Raw genomic sequence first — 18,387 nt, forward strand, 5'->3', positions numbered from 1 at the left:
AAGTTTGGTGTGAAATTGCTCTCTCATTGGCAAGTTGTTTGCCTTTTTTTCACTTTAAATCCCTAGTTTTACTTGTTTACATGTTGATTCTTACTTGATTCAATTTATTTCTTTACATTTCATTATTGTATAGATAATATTTTTTAGATAATGTTCTGATTTTTCAGATTTTACACTATTTTTGAAATTGAGTTTGTCGAACTGATTTCTTTATTGATTCATGCTATTTCTTATTGATTTAAGTAGTTAGTTAATAGATCTAGGTTGTTTTAGCTTAGATGAAGTTATTTTCCAGTATGATCACATCTTAAATTTTTTTTTGTTGCAATTTTCATGTGGTTCCAACATAGATCAGATTTGGAATTGGTTTTTGTGCACTATTTGTGTAATTTTATGCATGTTTTCTTCTTCAATTTTATTTTTCATTTAGTCTTTTATTCTCTCATTCAAATTCCAAGTTAGGTGTAGTTCTAGTTTTGTATTAGAAGTTCAAACCATGAAATCAAAAATTGGTTTATAGCTTGTGTTTACTGTTTCTTGTTTGTTACAATTCTTTTTGTTTGACCTTTTTTTTACATTCTATTTAGTCATTATTCTTAGATCAAGTGTTTATATAGGTTGGTTAATAATTGTTTCAAATTTAGTTTAGATTCAAGAATCTCTTCATACTTAGCTTTAGTTACAATTGCAACATTTAGCTTTCATTTCACGATCATGCTAGATGTCATTTCCAAGCTCTATGTGGCATCATTTCCATTTTTCTTAATCAAGAATTTAGGTGTTATTTTCATGTGAATTTTGTAATTGCATTTTGCTCATGATTTTCACTTTTGCATTTTATTTTAGCTATTGCTTGTTCTTACATTTTAGGACTAGTTATAATTTTTCTTTTGCATTTTGTCTTTTTTTTTTTATGTCTTTATTTCTTAGTTAGTTTAGTTAATTATTTGGATTTTTTTAGTAGAATTTTAAATTTTTCATGGATATTTTTTGATTGAACTAACTTTAGAAAGATATAGGGATAATAAGTACACAGCTTGGGAAAGTCTTCAACTAATCCTCGTGGAATCGACATCTAGGCTTTTTAGCCTTTATTATTATTTGAACGGCCTGTGCGTTTATAGAGTTTTATCAATCATTAAGTGACAATGATAGACTAGCACTAACAAGGTGATGGGTTTTAGTATATACTAGAAAATTTATGCAATCAAACTCGAGTTCATTTTTTATTTTTAAATATATATAAATATTATTTAAATTAAATTGTATTTATTTTTTTATTTATGTATAAAAATATAAAAAATTATCGATTGCAACATTTTAAAATTTTTCATTTTAAAAATTTTTTAAATTCAATATCTTTTACTAGTTAATTTAATTTATAAATAATAAGCAAATTGATATGTTTTATGAGGTTTTCTAAAAAACACTCAAATTTTCTTTCTCTTTTGTAAGAGATTTTGCTTTTGTACATTTTTGTGTTTTTCTGTTTTAAAAGAAAAATATATAAAAAGTGAAGGCATTATTTAATTAGACCTTCATTATTTAACCTAAAAGTTTAAACCACTATTTGAAAAACTATTTTTATGTATACCAAACATTCTTTTACTTCTTATCTAAATAAAAAAAATTATAAAAGGCTTAATTGTTTGACAAATATTAAGTAATGAGACCATAATTAAGGTTAATAAATAGTAAAAATTATAAGGCTAAGCTACACCCAAAATTTTTTTTGTTGTAAAAAATTGCTTGGTATTTGCTCTTGATTTTTGCAATTTGATTCCCTTATTATTGTTTCTGAATTGCCTTTAATCCCTCTTGTTTTTCTCCTCCTTTGAGCTCATTAGTAATCTCTTTCTATATATAGGACTCTTATGCCAAATTTTAATTCTTAAATTAATGAAAAAAATAAAATTTGCTTGACAAATTTAATTATGATTTCTTTTTATTTTCCTTTAATCCCAAGTCTTTTCCAATTTTTTTTTATTTACATCCTTTGAATTCTCAAAATTCAATCTGATTAAAAACAATTCAATTTTGAATTTCTTTTTATGATTTTAAAATTTTTTCTTTTTCCTTTTTTTTTTTTGTTTTGACACTTTAACTTTAACCTACTAAAAAATAAATAAAATAAAATAAACTAAAAGGAAGCATTTCTAGACTTTTAATTATCTAAGGGTCATGGATCGGGTTATAAGTTTGGGTTAGGTCTAATTCATGAGTTGCTTGGAAGTTTTTCCCTTTTTCTCTTTTTATTTTAAACAATACATTTAACACCTTGGGATGAATTACTAAACCTTTTCTTTTCTTTTCTTTTTTTAACTATAAAACCAAAACATTTATTTTTAACTTTATTTTAATGCTTCATTTTTTAAAAAAAATTTCCTTTCCTTCAAACGAAACCTAATTGCCCCCTAACACAATTTTTGATGACTGACAACCATTTGGACCACTGCTTGCCATCTACTATCGTTGTCAGTCGATGTTATTTATATCCCAACTTTCATTCACAACTTCTCCTCGACCTTCTAATCTTTGTTTTAAGCTCAAATTTTTCCAAAATGGTTGAGATCTACCTAAATTTGAAAATTTAAACTGAATATTCAAACCATAAAATCTCTTCCTCTCACTATTTGATCGTTATGCATTTTTAATATGTTGTTCTCCTATCCTTAACTTTTTTTCCTCTGTCTCTGATCTCTCAAAAGTCCTTCACCGCCATGAGCAGCCTTTAACACTGCCATTCATTCCTTGTTGTTTATAAGTTATAAAAAACCCTCTTTCTCTCTCTTGTCCTATAAGCTTAAAAGATTTGAGCCAAATCTACCTAGAAACTCTCATACCTAAAATCCCTTTGTTTTTGGCTTTTTTTCCTTTTTTTTTTTTTTTACTTTTGGCGTTGCTTTTCCCCATTTTAAGGGATGTGTTATGATTTTGTTTTTTGTTGGTTTTGGGTAGGTGTTTTGATGATAATGGTTGAGGGATGGGGATGCTTGGTTAAAAGGGTGTTTCATCTTAGCCACTGCCTGTGCCGAAGTGTCAGCTTTGGCTTCGTTGAGGTAGCCATAAGTTTGTGCTGTCAAAATTTTTGTTGTTTTTTCTTTGCCTTTTAAGAGATGAATCTATATAATTTAATTGGATTTTAATAATGCTGATGTTATAATGAGGTAGTTAATTTACAAAGCTTATATGGCAATAAAGTGGTTGATTTGGCATTCAAATGAACAATATAATTGCTAACTTGGCAATAAATTGAGTATTGGGGACAACTTTTATATATAAGTACATACACTATCCATATTAATGCTAATTTATACACATCCATACAAATAAAAATGCTAATTTTCTCATTTAGGGTTCATTCTAAAATTTCCTAACTTTTATATAAATGTTAGAGAACACATTTATCTAAATTGAATTAGAAACAATTGCAAAGAATCATAAATTAAAACATTATTGATGTTAAACATAGTTGTAATATTTTTTAGATTATTAAGATGGAGTGTGATTAGCTTATTTAATTACAAAATTTTTGCAAGTAATGGGAAGAAAAAAAATTGTATAAAAAGAAGTTTAGTGAAAAGAGAAAAAGAATATGAAAGAAGAAATTTCAAAATGCACAAATATGAAGACTAGGTATTGTTTGATAAACCAAAAAATATTAAACATTGAAAATTTAAGTGAGAAAATTTTAATTTTGAAAATAAATTTAACTAAAATATCATTTGGTATGTTGTTGAAAATTAAATATTGAATGAATATTTTCTTTCATTAATTTGTAAGAGTAAAATGTGATTTTATTAGGATTTGACATTAATTAAAGCTAGAAAAGAAAGAACACACAATAAAAAGGAAAAATTATAAGATTAATATAATTAAATTATAAAAGTTTCCTTAAAGGAAATTGTTGAATATAGGAGGTAGGTTTTATTATAATAAAAGTTTGGTAATCTATGATACAAATTTAGTAATTTTTTGATATTATTTTGATAATTTATAATATAATTTTGGTAGCATTTGACAAAATTTTAGTAACCTTGATATAATTTTTTTAATAACACAATTGTTGTAATTTATGATATAATTTTAATAACTAATTTAATCACAAAAATAATAAAAATAAGACATTAAAGATGTAGAAAAAAAGTTTAATAAGAAACTTTTAAATTTTTAAGAAAGATGAATAAGAAATTTTTAAATAATGTTATGTTCAATAATTTCAAGTTTTTAACTTTTTAAAATAAATTTAAATCAATATTAAGTTAGTTCATTTTATAATTACGTGTATTATATAAATTTTAATTAAATTAAAATTTAAAATAAGTGAAAAAATTATTTATACTTAATTTGAGTTTAGGTTAGTGTTATGAATAACTTTAAATAATATTGAAATATTTAATGTGATATTTAAACTTTATAAATTTCTAATTTGATACTTAAATTTTAAATCTGTTAACTAAAATAATATTTACCCCCTAATGTGGCTAGCTTTTAAGGATGACACATGACAAGCAAATAACCATTCAAGTATTATATTAATTAATAGATTCATAGTTAAGATACTATAATTATAAAAAAATTTTAAAATTTAGGTACAGTATGAAACATTTTACTATAGTTTAGAAGATCGTTTATGACATTAATTTTTAAAAATATTGACTTAATATATATTATATATCTTTATTTAATTTAGCTTTGATACTTGTATTAACATAATAAATTATAATTTTAAATTTTAACTTGTTATTATGTGTTAAACTATTAATAACAAATTAAGAACATTTAATTATTGTTTTTCAAGTAATTTGCACTTAAAATTCTTCTTGTAGTTTACACTTAAAATTCTTCTTACTTTCGTTTTGTATTTTACAAATTATATTATCAGTATATATTGTGACTATCATTTCTATAGTACATGCACGAAAACTAATTAGTATAAAGATGTAAATGAATTAAATTATTGACAAATTATTCAGGTTTAATTTGAAAAAGTTAAAATTTAATTATTTTATTATCGAATCAACTTCAAACTATTTGAGTAATGAATAAATTTCAAATAATTTAAATTTTTATTTGAGAGATTCATGAATCTAAATGCATTTAATCAAAAAATTTTAATATATTTAATTTATATATAGATCAATAACAAAAATTTAATATGTAATATTAATATATATAAAAGTGAGTTCGATTTAAAAATTTAAAAATCGATTTAATAAGCTTCATATAGAAATAATCAAAATCGATCGAATTTATCTAAATAGTCGATAATGATGGAACCGAGTTATACAAATCGATTTGGTCAATGTTCGATCAGTTTTTCACCATTTTTTCACTCATTTGTAATATTATCTTTTGATTAAGTGTACTCAAATCAATGAACAATTGACTACTAAATAAATAAACAGAATGTCACGAACATCTAAGGCAACACAATATTGAATGGAGTTTATAAGCATCGAATGTGTTAAAAAATCACATATGAAACTTTAACAAAATTATAAAAACATGTAAATTATCAAAAGCTCAGTCATACTTAATAGTAATCTAGTAACTTTTACTCAAATGACAAACAACAACCTTGGATGGAGAGTAGGAAATTGGGATGAATTTCAACTTATTCAACCGGCATATATAAAAATCGACAGCTCACCCAACAGTAAACTACCTAATCAACCCATAGCCACTTGACAATGCTCAAAATCAAATAGAAGTAAGCCCCACAACAAAGATTGTTGGCCTGGGTTAGAGAGGAAGAGGTAAACACCATTGATGGAGGAGAAAAGAGAAGAGATGTCGGATTGAGAGAAGAGAAGAGGTAGTGGATTGGTGACTGGTTGGCTGCTGTAGCATGTGAGAAAAGAGAAGAAATTGACAAGGGTGAGTTAAGAGATGAGAGAAAGGCTACTGGGAATGGAGAAAAAGATAGAGTCAAGAGAGATGAAAATAATTTGCGGTTAGGTTTAGTATAAGGGTGGGATAGGTATTCACAAAAGAAAAAAATTTATTTATATTTTTATATAATCGATTATTTTAGTTTATTCGATTACTAATTTTATAAACCAAAAATCGATGGAATTTATCGTTTAAACCTATAAAAATACGGATTCATATTAAAACCAATTAAATCGTGATCGATTTAGTAAGTTCTAACTGATTAATGCTTTTTTTTTTAATTTATAAATTTATCAAATTTATCAAATTGAATTTAATGAATTCAATTAAATTACGAAATAAATTCAAATATAAAAAATAAAATTTAATTTAATTTAAATGGAAATTTGTGCTTCCATTTTTTTTTTTAACATCAACCAAATTTAAATCCGATTTAATTTGGCTCAATTATTTCAATTTTTATGGTAAACAAAGGAAAACTATAGGAAGAATATGATTGAAGCAATTTACTTCTTATGTTAGCCTTTTCTGATGCTTGTTGTTTGGCGAAAGAGAAGCCAAATTCTGAACTTAAATTGCATATATTGCTCGCATTTTGGTTTTGCGGAACTTTTTAGTCCATCAACTGTCAAATGCAGTAAACATGATTGTAGTGATATCATCTTTGTGCCCTTTCGTTTTGTTGGTTCATATTTCATCGCCATGTGCTCTCTTTGGATTATATTCATTGAATCTCGTTTGAAATTTTGTCTTCGTCATTTGATGTTAGTTTTTACGTCTGTGGTTTGCCTCATAATTTGAATTTAGAAAGTAAGTTAGGAAATGATACTCGATGTAAAGTTGTGAATTATATTAATTCTTTGTGCTTGAATTTGATGTGGGTGTGTCTAATTGCAGAGATCTGGGCAACTACCTGGTGTAGGCATTGTGCATGCTCCAATTGCTTTGTTGCCCATGTCATTTCCAGTATCTCATTGGAAACAAGCATGTGAACTAGCTCCAATTTTCAACCAACTAATTGATCATGTAAGTTTAGATGGAAAGTTTCTGCAAGATTCACTATCTAGGTACTTTCTCTCTTTCTCCACCATTGATTTTGTAGTTATGTATGTACTTTGTTCTTATAACTGCAGTTAAGTGATATGCCATTATCTGAACCATTAGGCTTGAACATATTGACCATAATCCAATTTGTCCTGTGAGAATACTGTTTGCTGTAAATTGATATTGCCAATGCTTAACATTTCAGGACAAAAAAGGTGGATGCTTTTACCTCTAGACTTTTAGATATTCATTCCAAGATGCTAGAAATGAACAAGAAAGAGGTAAGTGGGTAACAATTACAGATATTTGATCTTTAATAATATGGGGAGGATTTATTATGATTATGGAAGTGGAGTATTTTAAGGTTGAGATGTACTTCTAGAATCTTTGTGCTCTTACCTTTTGTTCTTCATGCTCTTTGTCACTTTGTTCAACTAGTGTTCATTGTACATTTTTGTGGTACCTGTCAATTGGGTTCCAACAAGAAGAAGAAGCTACTTGATAATTTCTTTCCCAGGGATGTGTTCATTGTTGAAGATTTGGTGATCATATGTTTTATATGAGATAAAACAAGTATTATCAGGGCAATTATTAGTACCTATTAAATTGTTTTGGTCTATTGGCCGAACTATTTGCTCTAAATGTGAAAAAAACAATACCTTGTTTTTATTATGTGAGCGAATCTAATCATATGCAATTTCTGAAATAGGAAATACGCTTGGGTTTACATCGATAAGATTACATGCTTGATGAGAAAACTAAATTGCTCCTCCAAACAGAGTTGAACACAATTTTGTCTTCATTTCCTGCTCTTGGTTGTCTTGTGACCGACCTTCACAGGTTGAGCAAATAAGCATTTTGACTTAGTACCCCCATCATAACTTTATTTCTATTTGTTTAAATTTGAATATTGCCGTGCTGGAATTTGCATTTTGAATGAAGCTTATTGGAAAAATCATTTATATTACTTGTGTTTGTTCTTGTCACTTTAACATTGAGATTAATTTCTAGGAATTAAGTGACTGAGTGTTGTTTTAACATGTGAAGAAAAGCTGTGAAGTGCAGAGATAGGATTTTTACTCTGGTACTAATCAATTACTAAAGAAAGTTTCATCAGCCTATATTTATTGCTAACCTGAATTGAAAAAAGCATAACCATTGTAAGTGCTAAATTTACTATTTTTATGCAATGTTTCAACTTCTTAATGCCCTTAATATTTGAAATATAGCATAAAGGAGTAATAGAAACATTTTGTTGGTATAGCGCTGCAAAAAGCTTGAAAGACATTCTGAATTGCTGATGCACTGTTCAGCAGACAGAAGTATCGAGAAGTTTGTCAGCCATAACTAGTCATTTTGCAGGACCCTACTTAATGACTATGGCCAAGACCTTGGATTAGATTCTAAAAGGATCCCAGTAAACACTGCAGTTGGTCAGTTTGCTGAGGCATTTAAAGCATGGACTGAGTATAATAACTCCAGGTTAACTTTGAAAAAATATGCCCTCATGGTTCTTGACTTGCTGCAATCATTGAAGTCATTTTGGTGCTTATAATTTCTTTTTCTGAGTACAGGGCTGTAGCAATGGCTGTTGTTCAGACGGAAGAACGCAATATGTATGACCAACATTGGCTTTGTACAATGTTGAAGGAAAGATATCCCTTTTAACCTTTTATATCGATTGGTTGAAGAAATATGGTAAAATCTGTTCATAGTAAAATAAATGTATTAAGATGTATCTTTAAATTAGAAAGCTTCAAATTGAGAGCTCACTTCACATTGCATTCCTTAGCTTGATAACACACATAATTTAAGAACTATTAGGAAAACATTGGCTGAAATTGATAGAGATGGGAAACTTCTACCTGATGGCACACTTCTTGTGTATGTATCTTTACATTGTAATAGAGATGATTTTTCTGACCTAGATTTTAGAATTACCATGTCCAGCTTCTATTTTAATGTCTAAAATTTTGAACCTGTAGAGATGGCCAAGCAGTTGCAGTTGTCTACATTAGAGCAGGGTATGCACCAACTGATTATCCTTCAGAGGCAGTAAGCAATTTCACTTTTTTTTTTCTTGCTACTTGTCACAAATATGATTTTTGATGGCTACTTTTCATGTTTTTCTCAAAAAATCGCTGTCACAAATATGATTTTGATGGCTACTTTTTTTTATTCGTGTCATTTCCAGAGTTAACTTTGATTTTTTTTTCACTATGAAGTACTCATCCTTGCCAATTAAAGCAACACTGGACTGTTTTTGACTTTTTGGTTTTTTGATGTCTGTTACATTTTTATTTTCTAGGAGTGGAGAGGTACACTGCTAATGGAGCAGTCCTTAGCTATCAGGTGCCCGCCAATATCATATCATTTAGCAGGAACTAAGAAGATTCAACAGGAACTTGCAAAACCTAATGTACTTGAGAGGTAATTAATTCTATATTTCTCAGTGAATAATATATTAGCAATACTCTGTCCGAGTCATCTATGGTTTTAGGTGTAACTGAGTTAGATTTTAAAAACATCCTCTTTAAAGATTTATTGCCAGTGGCTAGAAGATGCCTTACAATTGTTTGGGGAACTTTTTTCCTTTTTAAATGAAATCTCAAACTTCAAAGCATTTACTACTTATTCAACCTCAAAATGGCAACCCCAATATTATGGAACTAGGATAGTGAAGTGTTATGGCATGTTGTTTTTTCTGTTAATGCAAGTATATTAGCATAAATTTTTGGTTAACAACTACCATCACTTAAAGTTGTATGTCTTCCTTGAATTTTCTCTTCCCCTTGCAAACAGGTTCCTTGAGAACAAAGAGGATATTGCCAAACTGTGAAAATGCTTTGCTGGATTGTGGAGTTTGGATGACTATGATATCACCAGAAAATCAATAGAAAAACCCTAGTTATTTGTCATGGAGCCCCAAAGAGGAGGAGGTTCCATATCTCAAGTCTTTAGAGCATAAATATTGTTTTTCATTGTATTGATTCAGTTGAGAATTGAGTCTTCGATCCCATTTCAGGAAACAATATCTACGGTGATGATGTGAAAGAAACCCTTTTACGATTACTAAAGGAAGGGTCTGAAGAAGATGCTGCTTATATACTTATGCAGAGGATTTTCCCAACTGTTTCTCCCACATTTTTTATGCGTGATGGCATTTGTCATAAAGATAATGCCATATCAGAGCTTGGGGTATACAGTGCTTACTCAAGGTACATCTTAGTGCTTTTGTTTCATCCTTTTATTGCAACTTGTGTCATTTCCATATAATGCTATTAAATTCTCTTCTCTTATCAATCCCGATTGACCAACGGGAATGAAGGGGAAAGAAAAGGTTAAAATGGTTTTCACATGGTAAATCTTTACCCTTTTAGTCTCACATTTCTCCTTTTAGATGTACTGGAGAGTCATCAGTTTGCACATGCAGGAACAAGGAGAATGTTATCATGAATGACCAATGTGGTTACTTGATGCAGACCAAGAGATCATCATCAAATGAAGGTGGGGTTGCAGCCGGATTTGCAGTCTTAGATAGTATATATTTGACTTGATGAGCCGAGCTTCTTGGTTACCATCAACTTTACATATATATCCAAACATTTACTATTGATTTATTTGCATGACACTCAGTTTGGTAAAGCAATTGTCCTCGATATCTTGAAACAGCTTGAAAAGCGTTTCAAGTGTTTGCTCACATGGAAAATTTTATGGATATCATCTTCTTTCCGTCATTGGCGACCTGGTAAACCAGGTTGTCATACTGCTGGTTTTCAGTCACTGCAAAACATCTTATGTGATTACAAACATTATCCCAACAGGTTTTTTTTTTTTTTCATCTGATCAATAACTTGATTGGTTCTTGATGTCAGCAGCTCACTGGACTGTTAATAATAGATGTGTTGGCCCTCTTTCCAGAGTTTATCTTTTCTAATTATTTTAATGAGATATAATCCAAAGTTGCATCTTCTGGCCATGCCGAAGTAGTGAGACACATGGCTTTTCACTTGAAACAAGGCTTAAGGTAAAACTGATAAGATAGACTTGAATAAATTCATCCAGATATTGAAACCATCTCATCAATGGGCAAAGTATGCGGTGGCAGCACAATGGTGACTGTCGATGGGCAAAGATGACAAGACGCCTTTCAAGAGGCAGGGGAAGAGAAAGTGTAGGCAGGATGAGGAAAGTTACGTGTCACTGTGTGGTTGTCTATCATACATGGGGAAGGTTATGTGGCGTTGCTGTGGTTGAATGCGCGCAAGATCTATATATAATATAAAAAATTTTACACAACAACAGTCACGTGTTGTCGTAGACTTTTTTTTTTTTCGTATTTTCTATCAAGTTTCATCTATTTATCATAGGTTGTCCTGACATCTTTTATCTCCAAATTATCAATTCATAAAACAGCTAACGATCACAACATAGCACATTCAAAATCACATACACAAAAAAAAAAAAAAGCCAACAAACGCGACATAAAGGAAAATAACTAACAACCATAACACTAAAAATGAATCCAAAATGAAAAAGTGAGATCTCGGGTGTGATGGATTTTGGATTTGGTTGGGTTTTGACAGGGTTTCCTTAGGGGTTTATGCAAGGAAAGGAAGGAAAACGAGGAAGCCACCACCAAAGAGAGGTAGCAGCGTACGAAAGCTGAGGCAGCAAAGAGATTTATTGAAAAATCCAAATCGGTGGACAGAAAGGACTTGAGGAGGGTAATAACATATTAAAATTTTTGGTCATTTAGAGTGATGGAAGGAAGGTAATTCTGAGCTTGAAGCCGTCGGCTTTTTTTCGTAAATGCCGGGTTAAATCGTGATTTTTTTCTTTATCCACTTGGATAGATGAAAAGAGGAGATTAATTTAATATTTTTTGGAATTTTTTTGATGATGGCAATTGACGACTGACAATGGTGAGCTGCATGCATGAGGTGGCCGTCCATCAATAGTTGGACTTGACTGAAGTTCTGATGGGACATGATTTTAGAGAGAGGCTTTCAAACGTTGAGAGAGAAAAAGGTTGGAAGAAAAGAAAAAAAAAAAAAAAGAAAAAGAGGAAAGAGAAAAGGGGAAAGGAGAAAGAAAAAAAAAGAAGAGAAGGAAAGACTGCTAGCCCATGACCTAGAAGAGGCTCAACTTGTGCTAACCCAATTGGTTGCAGCAAATTTTGGGTATTGCATTATTGTTTTGGACTCTTACACTAATTTTTCTTTGTGTATAATTTTTATACCTTTTAGTTTTTATTTAGATATTTGTTTTCTTATATTATTCATGTTAATAATATTATTTATATACATATTTTTTAATAAAAATATATTTTTTGAAAATATTTTATCTATTGTTGAAAACAGAAAATATTTTTTCTTAATAAAAAATATATTTTTCTTAATTATATTATCCATGTCAATAATAATATTCACATGCATATTTTTTCCTTAAATTTTATTTTATGTTTACATGTTTCTTTTTTTTTTGTTTTCTCATATAACTTTATCACATTTATATATATATTTTAAAAAATGTAGGTGATGAATACAATTTAAGGAATTAAATTAAATGAGAAAAATTAGAATAATTAAAAATAGTGATAATTTACTAGATCTTTTGAAAAGGGATTTTAGGGAAATTTGAAATTGTTTTTTTGTAATTATTTTCAAGGAAAATGGTTTGTTATACCTTTCCCAAAGTTTGAGAGATTTCGAGAATTATTTTTGTAAATTAAGAATTTTCAAATGATTATAAGATGTGTAAGAAAATAAAATTATGAAAAATTGATATTCATTGAATACATCATTACTCATTTTCTTTTACAAAATTCCGTCTATATATACAATACATATAGAGTTGACTAATACTTAATTCCATTGAATATAATATCCATAAGTTGAATCCTTTTGAAGATATAGTATTCTCAGTCATTCATTAATGGAATAATAGAAACACCAAACATAGTATCATGAAGGAAAAAAAGAGCATCATCTATCCAGTACATCTCCTCATTGATGCCTAGACTATGTTTAGCTAATTTATGTGCTGCAAAATTTCCATTTCGGTTTATATGCATGAATGAACAGGTATAGAAGCGTCTCACCTTGCTTATTGCCTCATCTATGATGGGTCCGATAGGAGAAAAATCTTGTTCTCAGGATTCGAGCTTCTTTAAAACACCTAAAGCATCTCCTTCAATTATTATTGTTTGGAATCCCATTAATTTCTTGTGAAAAATCCAATGCTTTAACAGCTGCAATTGCTTCCACTACAAAAGGGTCAACAACATTTTCCAATCTGGTTGAGTAGGCGCCTATTAACTCCCTTTCAGAATTTCGAATAATAACCCCAATACCATATTTTCCTTCTTTCCTATCTTAGGCATCATTAAAGTTTACCATGTAGAAGTTGTTACTGGGTGGTTTCCAAGTTTGGAAGGCTTTGTTTTGTTCTTTGTTCAAAAACACCTGTGCCTGATTATATTTTTCTATTTATCGTTTAATAAAATCAACCATGGATATAGCTGACTTCCTTCCCTCTCTACGGAGCTCTACATTTCTAGCATTCTAGATTGCCCAACTAGTTATAGCAAATTGTTGGAGCTGTTCTCTGTTCAAAACCTTAGCAAAATTCGTTATCCTTCCTACTTGCTCTTCACCTCTATTTTGATCCCATGAAAAGTTTAGCTATTGTCACACCTCTTTTGCCACTATACACTGTCTTAAAGCATGGATTACTATTTCATTTTGTTGGTCGCACTTGAAACATATAGTTCCCACCTACATTCTCCTATTGGCAAGGTTTTGCAAGAACGACGAGTGTTCGAGACAAACCTTCCAAAGTAATATCAGAATTTTGTTTCAGATCTTTTTTCATAATCTCTGGTTGTCTTCTTGTTCCTGCACCATTACCGTTGGTTTTGCATTACACATCAATTTGTGGTCCCTCTTTGTCACAATGATTTTTCGTTCATAGAAAACTCGATCGCTAGATTTGGAGAAAATTTTTAAAATTGTCACCAATCTTTTTTTTGTAAGGTGTGATTGGCCATTCAAAAATTTTATCTTTTAATAAAAATCTTAAATTAATTAAGATTTACAAAAAAAAAGTTTAAGTATGCAAAATTAAGATTAAGTCCAAGAGTATGGTTTACGAGTGAGGAAGATATTAGCACCCTCATGTCGCCCATTCAAGGAATGACACCAATTAAACATATGTAATCATTTAATTTTGATGATGTGATTTTTTTTATATTTAAATTTAATTTCCTAAAATTTATTTATGAAAAAAAATTTTCTTTGTTGTGAAATTAACATTATTATTATTATTATTTTCGTATTCTATAAAATTTTCAATGCTTTGGCAGAATTTATAAAAAATCTTTATTTAGAAAAATATTTCGAAAAAATTGACCGTTCACAAAATTTTCGAAATCTCACCACAAAATATTTTTATTTAGTTAATAAAATGATTTTAGGAACATCTTGACTCTTTGGTGAGTTTTCAAAATTTATTAAACAAAATTTAGATTATCCCGACTCTTCGACGAAATCCTAAAAATTTTGAATAAGTTTTAGGATCATCTTAATTTTTTAATGAGATCCTAAATAAAAACATTTTTTATGATAGTTAAGGGATTTAATTAATTAATTAATTTTTATTGTGATTATTATTGTTTATTGCCTATATTTTTTTATTATTTTAAAAAAAATTAGATTATCCCGACTCATTGGAGAAATATAAAAATTATTAATCTTTTACTTGTATTAAAGAAAATCAAACTCTTTCAATTTTCTTTAAAGAAATAATTTTTTTAAAAAAATTTATTCAAAATATCAATTATTATTATTATTTCATTTTTATTTTTTTATTATTTTTTATATTGTTTAAATAAACCTTTATTCTAGTAAAAATAATTTTAGATTATTCTAACTCTTTGGTAAAATCTAAAAAATCATTTTTATTTGCAATAATTAAAGAAAACTAAACTCTTTCAGTTTTCTCTAAATATTACATTTAAAAGATCAATTTAATCAATTTATAAATTTTATTTTATTTATCATTTTTTTAATTTTTATTATTGTTTTATTAAGCAAAAATTATTTTTTAAATTATCCCAACACTTTGGTGAAATTTGAAAAATATTTTTGCTTGTAATAAAATTTTATTTCTTTAAATAGTTATTATTATTATTTTGTTTGTCCTTTTATTTTTTTAATTAAAATCTTAGCATTTTTTTTAATTATTTATTGCTAGTGATAATTATTTATTTTTAATATAAAAAATATACATAAATATTATAAATTATAAAATCTTAAACAAATAACAAAAATAAAAATAAAAATAAAAATAAAATGAAAAAAGAAAAACTTACAAATAGGTTAGGTCAGAGCGTGGGTTGATGCATGGATCTTGCGCGGGTCAGGTACGTGTTAGATGCGCAAAATGACATCGTTTTGGAGGCCTATAAATATCCCTTTTTCTATTTTTTTATTTTTCCTCTATTTCCTCTCTCTCTCTCTCTACAAATCCAGAGCCTCTTTCTTTATATTCGATCCCCTTTTGTCAATCACCATAGAGCTTAGTTTCTAGTCGATTGTTGTCATGCACCGATGGTCGAAAACTTCAACTAGTGCTAACAAATTTAAAAAATCCCAGAATCTAACCAAATTTTTAGTTTTTGGTCACTGAAAATTTCAAAGGTCATTGGAAAATTCAAACTTTTTCAGTTTCTGATGTCCCTAAAAAATTTTAAAAATTTTCCAAAAAAAAAAAAAAAACCCGTACAGCCTTCTAAGTACCTTTTCTAAACTAGCTTTACCAAAAAAAAAAAGTTAGAGTACCCAAATCAAGAAAAAATTTTGTTTTTGGAAAAAAAATTTCTTTTGGAAAATTTTTTGTTTTTTTGTTTTTGCTACTAGTTCCCCTTTGATAAGAGGACTGTGTTTTTTTTATGTGAATGGCTATAGAAAATTGCTTTTTGCTTTTATTTTCTAGTAATATTCCCCTTTTGTCCGCAAGAATTGGCTTTATTTATAGAGCCTTTAGGATTCAAATCCTAGATCTCTTGGAATCCCTTGTGAAAAATTTTGAAGGCATGTTTGGTGACTTTTGATCATCGGATTTTAACCTACCAAGTTAGGTAGTGTCAGGAGAAAAATAAACCATTTTGATAGCTTGATTTCAGCTACCAAAGTTGAAACCAAATCTTTTTTTTTTATTTTTTCTCTTTTAATAATAATAATAATAATAATAATAATAAAGTTAAAAAAGAACCAGACAAAATTAGTACCTACAGCTACCCTTCTTTGCTCATTTTTAAGAATCAGGAATAAAACAAAGATAAAAAGACACCAATTTTATTCAGACAAACACATACAAAAGATGAAACATTGAACATAAAGTTTTTTTTTAAAAAAAAAATTGAAAGGCTCCTCTAAATAGAGGCTATGAAACTTTAAATGTTAAAAGGCTCTTTTGACCAAAGGCAACAAACTTTAAATTCAAAAAGCTCTTCTAACCAAAGGTAATGAAACTTTAAATGTTAAAAAAGTTCCTCTAACTAGAGGCAACAAAACTTTAAATTAAAAATCTGAGAAATCTTATAAATTATGCCATTTGGTTTTACAAATCATGCTTAATTTTGATAGAGTCCTCTGACCAGAGGCTTTTAAAATTAAAAAGCTCCTATGACCAGAGGCAATGAAATTTTAAATGGCTTTTTTGACCAAAGGCAATGAAACTTTAAATTAAAAAGGCTCATATGACTAGAGGCAATGGAACTTTTAATTCAAAAAGCTCCTTTGATCAAAGGCAATGAAACTTTAAATGTTAAAAAGCTCTTCTAACCAAAGGCAATAGAACTTTAAATTTAAAATATTTTGCCTATAGGTCTTACAAGTCTTGAAACAAAAATAAATTTAGCTCGAAAGACTTACGAATTCTGCCTAGACGACTTAGGGATTACACCTAGAGGTTTTAAATATTATGCTCAAAAGTCTTATAAATTTTAACATCTTTGAGTGCTCTTCGTATCAGAGGCATTGAAACTTTGAAAATTTAAAATATTTTACTCGGAGGTCTTACAAATCTTGAAACTAAAACAGATTCAGCTTGGAAGACTTGTGAATGTTGATCGAAAGACTTAGAGATTACACCCAGAGGTCATAAAAATTATACTCGGAGGTCTTATAAATCTCAACACATTTGATTGCTTCTCGTATCAGAGGTAATGAAAGTTTGAAAATTTAAAATATTTTCTTCAAAGGTCTTACAAACTATTTTGGGTGCTAGTTTAACTGGGCTTAAAATCTCATCTTGCATCATATCTCACATTTCTCACTCATTTTTCCACAACCCTTCCACTTTTTGCATATTCATTTTCTTTCAACTCTTCAAACCTTTTTGACATTTTGATATTTTGTCAAACTATTTTCCCTTTTTCTTATCTTTTTATAACAAACTTTCCTTTTCTGTTTTTACCTCCTTTTTTTTTTTGCTATTTTTTTTCTTTTTCTTTTTTTTTTCTAACATTTACAAGGTTGATAAAAAAAACATGAACAAATGTCTATTTCTATCAAATGATGCAAATGCGAATGTCTATGTGAATGCTTGATGCAGATATATGCGACTTTTTCACAATGCAAATCCCAATATTCTTTTTATGTAAATGCCCCTATAAATACTTTTTTATGATATAGATGCCATGCTGCAAATGCAAATATCTTTGTTGTGATGTGAATGCAAATGCCTTGGTTATGATATAGATAATACGAATGTGAATATCTTTTTCATAATGCATATGCAAGTGAAGCTAAGGCAAATTATGCAAATGCAATGTCCCTTTAATGATGCACAGGTAAATGATGCAACTGTGAATGTCTCTTTTTTTTTTTTTTCATTTGTAGGTCAAATGTCTTTCTCATGATGCAAATGTGAAACTCTTTTTGCTTCTTTTTTTCAAAAGATCTTTGCTTAAGTTTTCAATGTTTATTTTTTTACAAAAAAATGATCTCATTATTTTGTACAAAATGTTCAAATAATCTCTGAAATTTTTAAAAATGATCACAAAATTGTCTCACATAAAGTATATTTGCAATCAGTGATAAAATTTAAAACTCTTGATGTCCGAATCTTTTGAAAATTGATGATTACTATTTGAAATGCTTGTGGATAGGGGGTAATAGACAATACAATTTTTTTTACTAGTAGGCATATCTCATGGGAAAATATATGAGGATTGCAAATATTTCTTTTGAGCTCATGAAAGAGATAATTTTTTAAAACACTTTTCTTTTGTTAAAATATTTCTTTTGTTAAAATATTTCTTTCTTCGCACTTCCTTGGAAACACCTAATTTCATATTTATATATTTACTTTCTTGAACTCTTGGGATTCCAATTGAAGCCTTATTCAATTTTTGCCTTGGATTCTCATATCTAAAGGGTA

General features: G+C 28.6%; 1 pseudogene across 1 annotated transcript; it reads left to right on the forward strand.

Moving 5' to 3' along the window:
* The first annotated feature begins 2,972 nt into the window (after positions 1-2,972).
* On the forward strand, positions 2,973-10,864 carry LOC111316078 (glutathione synthetase, chloroplastic-like; annotated as a pseudogene). Its single transcript, XR_016333114.1, has 12 exons — positions 2,973-3,059; positions 6,793-6,962; positions 7,145-7,220; positions 7,649-7,779; positions 8,302-8,421; positions 8,514-8,594; positions 8,743-8,823; positions 8,925-8,994; positions 9,248-9,369; positions 9,742-9,878; positions 9,965-10,157; positions 10,373-10,864. The product of XR_016333114.1 is annotated as a glutathione synthetase, chloroplastic-like (transcript).
* Positions 10,865-18,387: the final 7,523 nt, after the last annotated feature.

Source organism: Durio zibethinus, chromosome 24 (assembly GCF_047325235.1).
Source record: "Durio zibethinus cultivar Kanyao isolate XHJ-2024 chromosome 24, ASM4732523v1, whole genome shotgun sequence".
NCBI lineage: Eukaryota > Viridiplantae > Streptophyta > Magnoliopsida > Malvales > Malvaceae > Durio > Durio zibethinus.